The sequence below is a fragment of the Schistocerca americana genome, unplaced genomic scaffold (assembly GCF_021461395.2).
Source record: "Schistocerca americana isolate TAMUIC-IGC-003095 unplaced genomic scaffold, iqSchAmer2.1 HiC_scaffold_1521, whole genome shotgun sequence".
Taxonomy (NCBI): domain Eukaryota; kingdom Metazoa; phylum Arthropoda; class Insecta; order Orthoptera; family Acrididae; genus Schistocerca; species Schistocerca americana.
Window position 1 is genome coordinate 20,001 of NW_025725606.1, and position 7,896 is coordinate 27,896.

Here is a 7,896-nt window from a genome sequence, read left to right on the forward strand (position 1 = left end):
TGATTAGTAATAGATAGAGCCATCAGAATACAGATAATGTATAGACCTGTCCGTATACATGCTGAAAGACTCTGCTCACAATCACACGTCAGCCAGACACTCTTATCACGCACTACTCTCTGCCTGTAACAGGCACACAGACAATATGTAAGCACCAGCATGGAACAACACCCAGTGCATCCTCTCTGCCACATTAGACAATCCACACTATCATAACCAGACCGGGAGGTCCACTCGGAAAACAGAATATCCCACCCTTCCGACAACCACCATTGCTCAGCTAAGCCACCAACACCCACACATGTCCCAGACAGGGGTGCACCCAACATCACAATACTGCCTCCTGTCACACCACACAAACAATGGCAGGAATGAAAGACACAGGTCTGCCACAAGCATGGAATCAGAGCGCCGCCTGTTATGAGCCAAAGGTGCACCCTGACGTGGCAAATCAGATGATGCCGCAGTCATTTACTTACGATAATCACAATCAACAAACCGGGCCCCCCCCCCCCCCAAGTGCCTTAACCTAACCCGTATTGTACCTTAACCTAACCCGTATTGTACCTTAACCTAACCCGTATTGTACCTTAACCTAACCCGTATTGTACCTTAACCTAACCCGTATTGTACCTTAACCTAACCCGTATTGTACCTTAACCTAACCCGTATTGTACCTTAACCTAACCCATATTGTACCTTAACCTAACCCATATTGTACCTTAACCTAACCCATATTGTACCTTAACCTAACCCATATTGTACCTTAACCTAACCCATATTGTACCTTAACCTAACCCATATTGTACCTTAACCTAACCCATATTGTACCTTAACCTAACCCATATTGTACCTTAACCTAACCCATGTTGCGCCTTAACCTAACCCATGTTGCGCCTTAACCTAACCCATGTTGCGCCTTAACCTAACCCATGTTGCGCCTTAACCTAACCCATGTTGCGCCTTAACCTAACCCATGTTGCGCCTTAACCTAACCCATGTTGCGCCTTAACCTAACCCATGTTGCGCCTTAACCTAACCCATGTTGCGCCTTAACCTAACCCATGTTGCGCCTTAACCTAACCCATGTTGCGCCTTAACCTAACCCATGTTGCGCCTTAACCTAACCCATGTTGCGCCTTAACCTAACCCATGTTGCGCCTTAACCTAACCCATGTTGCGCCTTAACCTAACCCATGTTGCGCCTTAACCTAACCCATGTTGCGCCTTAACCTAACCTATGTTGCGCCTTAACCTAACCTATGTTGCGCCTTAACCTAACCTATGTTGCGCCTTAACCTAACCTATGTTGCGCCTTAACCTAACCTATGTTGCGCCTTAACCTAACCTATGTTGCGCCTTAACCTAACCTATGTTGCGCCGTAACCTAACCTATGTTGCGCCGTAACCTAACCTATGTTGCGCCTTAACCTAACCTATGTTGCGCCTTAACCTAACCTATGTTGCGCCTTAACCTAACCTATGTTGCGCCGTAACCTAACCTATGTTGCGCCTTAACCTAACCTATGTTGCGCCGTAACCTAACCTATGTTGCGCCGTAACCTAACCTATGTTGCGCCTTAACCTAACCTATGTTGCGCCTTAACCTAACCTATGTTGCGCCTTAACCTAACCTATGTTGCGCCTTAACCTAACCTATGTTGCGCCTTAACCTAACCTATGTTGCGCCGTAACCTAACCTATGTTGCGCCTTAACCTAACCTATGTTGCGCCTTAACCTAACCTATGTTGCGCCGTAACCTAACCTATGTTGCGCCTTAACCTAACCTATGTTGCGCCTTAACCTAACCTATGTTGCGCCTTAACCTAACCTATGTTGCGCCTTAACCTAACCTATGTTGCGCCTTAACCTAACCTATGTTGCGCCTTAACCTAACCTATGTTGCGCCTTAACCCAACACACGTTGGGCCTTAACCCAACACACGTTGGGCCTTAACCCAACACACGTTGGGCCTTAACCCAACACACGTTGGGCCTTAACCCAACACACGTTGGGCCTTAACCCAACACACGTTGGGCCTTAACCCAACACACGTTGGGCCTTAACCCAACACACGTTGGGCCTTAACCCAACACACGTTGGGCCTTAACCCAACACACGTTGGGCCTTAACCCAACACACGTTGGGCCTTAACCCAACACACGTTGGGCCTTAACCCAACACACGTTGGGCCTTAACCCAACACACGTTGGGCCTTAACCCAACACACGTTGGGCCTTAACCCAACACACGTTGGGCCTTAACCCAACACACGTTGGGCCTTAACCCAACACACGTTGGGCCTTAACCCAACACACGTTGGGCCTTAACCCAACACACGTTGGGCCTTAACCCAACACACGTTGGGCCTTAACCCAACACACGTTGGGCCTTAACCCAACACACGTTGGGCCTTAACCCAACACACGTTGGGCCTTAACCCAACACACGTTGGGCCTTAACCTGCTCTGTAATTGTCATACGACGCGTTAAATTAGTGTAGTGTTGCCTAACTGCAACCCCCGCAATATAGTTTGCTACTCGCACTGCCCGGTCCCCAGAGTATCGCTTCATGTTAAACACCTTGCAGCTATACACTGTAATGCGGATGGCGGCAGGACGTACATGCTCAATGCCCTTCGCAGTTGTTCATTGGCATTCGCATGGCGAAGCACAGCCTACGTTGTGGTACGGCTTGTGGCAACTGTCCGCTGATGTTGTACGTCCAAATCACACACTGTACCGCACATTGGTCCTCATGTACTGAATGATACATCGTGGTACATGTGTGACCGTACCACGACTGCGCCAACAACGGCGAACCATACGGTCCAAATATTGTGCACTCAGCTACGTGTCGTCTCCCTATAAGAGCTGGATTGCAGTATGGTATGCCGTGGATGGCGATCAGCATGAGCCGTCTGTTGATGTAGTGGCGCGTGTTGTCAGACGTAGTCGTCTCTTCTCACACACCGTGATAGCATGGTGCACTGCGTTCCACATCTGCGACATGCGACAGAGGCCGGTTGACAGTCGTTCGCGCAATGGACATCGCATACGTACGGGGGCCACCTTCCACGTGTTCGCGAAGCGTGCACATGTTGTTGCGTGTATGTGGGCAGACATAGTGTGTCGTGACACCTGACACAGGCATGCAACAATCGTTGAATTTGCAAATGGCGATGGACGTCTACGTTTGCTGGTGACGTTACGCAAATGAAGAACTGGTAAACCGTTGTGGTGCGGTTGTTCTCGCTAGAGGTGAATCAGTGATGGCGACGATCGGTTGAGCTACCAACCGGTTGTTTCAGCGATACCCACCATGCCCACGAACGTGAATGGCATGTGGGTGTGAAGCGATACGCGGCGGTGGCTGGGTGGGACCGTCCCCGGCCGGTGAGGGGGGGCCTTCCGGCGTGCTGGCCGCGCGGTGCGTGGGCGCACGCGCTACAGCCGGCTGGTGGGGGCGGCCAGTGGCAGGCGCGCCGGCCGACGGAGGCGGCAGGCGGCGCAGCTGCGCGCCGGCGCACCCTGCACGCGGCGCCGTGCGGCCAAAGTAGGTCCTCGCGGGCCCGGTGCGAAGCGCGGTGGACATCTGCAGTGTGCTGGTCCGATTGAGGACTGTGTGCGCTGAGGATGCGCCGCCGCCCGGCGCTCGGCGCCGCGACGCCGTCTGCTGCTCGGTCGCCTCTGCGGTTCTCGCAGGTGGATTGTATCGCAGCTGTGCGGACGTGTTGGCGCGTGCGCTGTGCTGGGAGAGTTCGCTTCGGCACCCAAGTGGGGCTTTTGTCCTTCTGTGGCGCTGGCGTTGGAGCTGCCGGCCACCGTAGGTGGCGCGTGTTGTCTCCCGCCGGCAATGCCACGACAGCACGCTCCCGGGCCTCTGTCGGCAGCGGCAAGCTCAGTTGGGAGCACGGGTGGTCGCACCTAAAGCGTCTACTCGCCAAACTCCGGGCGATTGCGCCTCTCTCGAACCCGACCAAGTACTTAGGACGGCGCTGCGCGCCGCCGGGACCTGAGAGGGTTTCGAGGTGTATTGTGCAGGGGAGCTCAGCCTCCTCCTGTTTGCAGAATAATTGAGCGGACGCTTGCGTGTTCGCGCGGGCCCCCGGGACACACTCCCGGGCGGCCGGCTGCTCAGCTCTAGTTGACGCAGCTCCCTGGTTGATCCTGCCAGTAGTCATATGCTTGTCTCAAAGATTAAGCCATGCATGTCTCAGTACAAGCCGCATTAAGGTGAAACCGCGAATGGCTCATTAAATCAGTTATGGTTCCTTAGATCGTACCCACGTTACTTGGATAACTGTGGTAATTCTAGAGCTAATACATGCAAACAGAGTCCCGACCAGAGATGGAAGGACGCTTTTATTAGATCAAAACCAATCGGTCGGCTCGTCCGGTCCGTTTGCCTTGGTGACTCTGAATAACTTTGGGCTGATCGCACGGTCCTCGTACCGGCGACGCATCTTTCAAATGTCTGCCTTATCAACTGTCGATGGTAGGTTCTGCGCCTACCATGGTTGTAACGGGTAACGGGGAATCAGGGTTCGATTCGGAGAGGGAGCCTGAGAAACGGCTACCACATCCAAGGAAGGCAGCAGGCGCGCAAATTACCCACTCCCGGCACGGGAGGTAGTGACGAAAAATAACGATACGGGACTCATCCGAGGCCCCGTAATCGGAATGAGTACACTTTAAATCCTTTAACGAGTATCTATTGGAGGGCAAGTCTGGTGCCAGCAGCCGCGGTAATTCCAGCTCCAATAGCGTATATTAAAGTTGTTGCGGTTAAAAAGCTCGTAGTTGGATTTGTGTCCCACGCTGTTGGTTCACCGCCCGTCGGTGTTTAACTGGCATGTATCGTGGGACGTCCTGCCGGTGGGGCGAGCTGAAGGCGTGCGACCGCGCCTCGTGCGTGCTCGTGCGTCCCGAGGCGGACCCCGTTGCAATCCTACCAGGGTGCTCTTGAGTGAGTGTCTCGGTGGGCCGGCACGTTTACTTTGAACAAATTAGAGTGCTTAAAGCAGGCAAGCCCCGCCTGAATACTGTGTGCATGGAATAATGAATAGGACCTCGGTTCTATTTTGTTGGTTTTCGGAACCCGAGGTAATGATTAATAGGGACAGGCGGGGGCATTCGTATTGCGACGTTAGAGGTGAAATTCTTGGATCGTCGCAAGACGAACAGAAGCGAAAGCATTTGCCAAGTATGTTTTCATTAATCAAGAACGAAAGTTAGAGGTTCGAAGGCGATCAGATACCGCCCTAGTTCTTAACCATAAACGATGCCAGCCAGCGATCCGCCGCAGTTCCTCCGATGACTCGGCGGGCAGCCTCCGGGAAACCAAAGCTTTTGGGTTCCGGGGGAAGTATGGTTGCAAAGCTGAAACTTAAAGGAATTGACGGAAGGGCACCACCAGGAGTGGAGCCTGCGGCTTAATTTGACTCAACACGGGAAACCTCACCAGGCCCGGACACCGGAAGGATTGACAGATTGATAGCTCTTTCTTGATTCGGTGGGTGGGTGCATGGCCGTTCTTAGTTGGTGGAGCGATTTGTCTGGTTAATTCCGATAACGAACGAGACTCTAGCCTGCTAACTAGTCGCGTGACATCCTTCGTGCTGTCAGCGATTACTTTTTCTTCTTAGAGGGACAGGCGGCTTCTAGCCGCACGAGATTGAGCAATAACAGGTCTGTGATGCCCTTAGATGTTCTGGGCCGCACGCGCGCTACACTGAAGGAATCAGCGTGTCTTCCTAGGCCGAAAGGTCGGGGTAACCCGCTGAACCTCCTTCGTGCTAGGGATTGGGGCTTGCAATTGTCCCCATGAACGAGGAATTCCCAGTAAGCGCGAGTCATAAGCTCGCGTTGATTACGTCCCTGCCCTTTGTACACACCGCCCGTCGCTACTACCGATTGAATGATTTAGTGAGGTCTTCGGACTGGTACGCGGCATTGACTCTGTCGTTGCCGATGCTACCGGAAAGATGACCAAACTTGATCATTTAGAGGAAGTAAAAGTCGTAACAAGGTTTCCGTAGGTGAACCTGCGGAAGGATCATTACCGACTAGACTGCATGTCTTTCGATGTGCGTGTCGTGTCGCGCAACACGCTACCTGTACGGCTCGCAGTAGCCGTGCGCCGCGTGCGGAACCACGCGTGCTTCTCAAAACTAACGCCAATGTTGTGTGGTACGAGCGCTGAAGCGCTGGAGCGGCTGGCCTGCGGCACCTGGCGCCTGGCGCCGTTTTGAATGACTTTCGCCCGACTGCCTGTCCGCTCCGGTGTGGAGCCGTACGACGCCCATCGGCCGTGAGGCCGTTGGACACAGAACGCTTGAACAGGGGCCGCCACACGCCTACGTCCCGCCTATGCAACTGTCTTGAAAGAGACAGTGTAAACTAAGAAAAGATCACCCAGGACGGTGGATCACTCGGCTCGTGGGTCGATGAAGAACGCAGCAAATTGCGCGTCGACATGTGAACTGCAGGACACATGAACATCGACGTTTCGAACGCACATTGCGGTCCATGGATTCCGTTCCCGGGCCACGTCTGGCTGAGGGTCGGCTACGTATACTGAAGCGCGCGGCGTTTGCCCCGCTTCGCAGACCTGGGAGCGTCGCGGCCGCCTGTGGGGCCGGCCGCGCCTCCTTAAACGTGCGATGCGCGCCCCGTCGCCTGGCGGTTCGCATACCGGTACTTACTCGGTAGCGTGCACAGCCGGCTGGCGGTGTGGCGTGCGACACCCTCGTACAACGACCTCAGAGCAGGCGAGACTACCCGCTGAATTTAAGCATATTACTAAGCGGAGGAAAAGAAACTAACAAGGATTCCCCCAGTAGCGGCGAGCGAACAGGGAAGAGTCCAGCACCGAACCCCGCAGGCTGCCGCCTGTCGTGGCATGTGGTGTTTGGGAGGGTCCACTACCCCGACGCCTCGCGCCGAGCCCAAGTCCAACTTGAATGAGGCCACGGCCCGTAGAGGGTGCCAGGCCCGTAGCGGCCGGTGCGAGCGTCGGCGGGACCTCTCCTTCGAGTCGGGTTGCTTGAGAGTGCAGCTCCAAGTGGGTGGTAAACTCCATCTGAGACTAAATATGACCACGAGACCGATAGCGAACAAGTACCGTGAGGGAAAGTTGAAAAGAACTTTGAAGAGAGAGTTCAAAAGTACGTGAAACCGTTCTGGGGTAAACGTGAGAAGTCCGAAAGGTCGAACGGGTGAGATTCACGCCCATCCGGCCACTGGCCTCCGCCCTCGGCAGATGGGGCCGGCCGCCCGCGCGGAGCAATCCGCGGCGGGGTCGTGTCCGGTTGCCTTTCCACTCGCCGCGGGGTGGGGCCGTTCCGGTGTGCGGTGGGCCGCACTTCTCCCCTAGTAGGACGTCGCGACCCGCTGGGTGCCGGCCTACGGCCCGGGTGCGCAGCCTGTCCTTCCGCGGGCCTCGGTTCGCGTCTGTTGGGCAGAGCCCCGGTGTCCTGGCTGGCTGCCCGGCGGTATATCTGGAGGAGTCGATTCGCCCCTTTGGGCGCTCGGGCTCCCGGCAAGCGCGCGCGGTTCTTCCCGGATGACGGACCTACCTGGCCCGGCCCCGGACCCGCGCCGCTGTTGGCTCGGGATGCTCTCGGGCGGAATAATCGCTCCCGTCAGCGGCGCTTCAGCTTTGGACAATTTCACGACCCGTCTTGAAACACGGACCAAGGAGTCTAACATGTGCGCGAGTCATTGGGCTGTACGAAACCTAAAGGCGTAATGAAAGTGAAGGTCTCGCCCTTGCGCGGGCCGAGGGAGGATGGGGCTTCCCCGCCCTTCACGGGGCGGCGGCCTCCGCACTCCCGGGGCGTCTCGTCCTCATTGCGAGGTGAGGCGCACCTAGAGCGTACACGTTGGGACC

General features: G+C 55.2%; 2 non-coding genes across 2 annotated transcripts; both read left to right on the forward strand.

Annotated features, from left to right (window-relative positions):
• Positions 1-4,159: 4,159 nt before the first annotated feature.
• On the forward strand, positions 4,160-6,066 carry LOC124569671. Its single transcript, XR_006971273.1, has one exon. It is a non-coding gene; the product is annotated as a small subunit ribosomal RNA (ribosomal RNA).
• Positions 6,067-6,416: 350 nt separating this feature from the next.
• On the forward strand, positions 6,417-6,571 carry LOC124569669. Its single transcript, XR_006971271.1, has one exon. It is a non-coding gene; the product is annotated as a 5.8S ribosomal RNA (ribosomal RNA).
• The last annotated feature ends 1,325 nt before the right edge of the window (positions 6,572-7,896 follow it).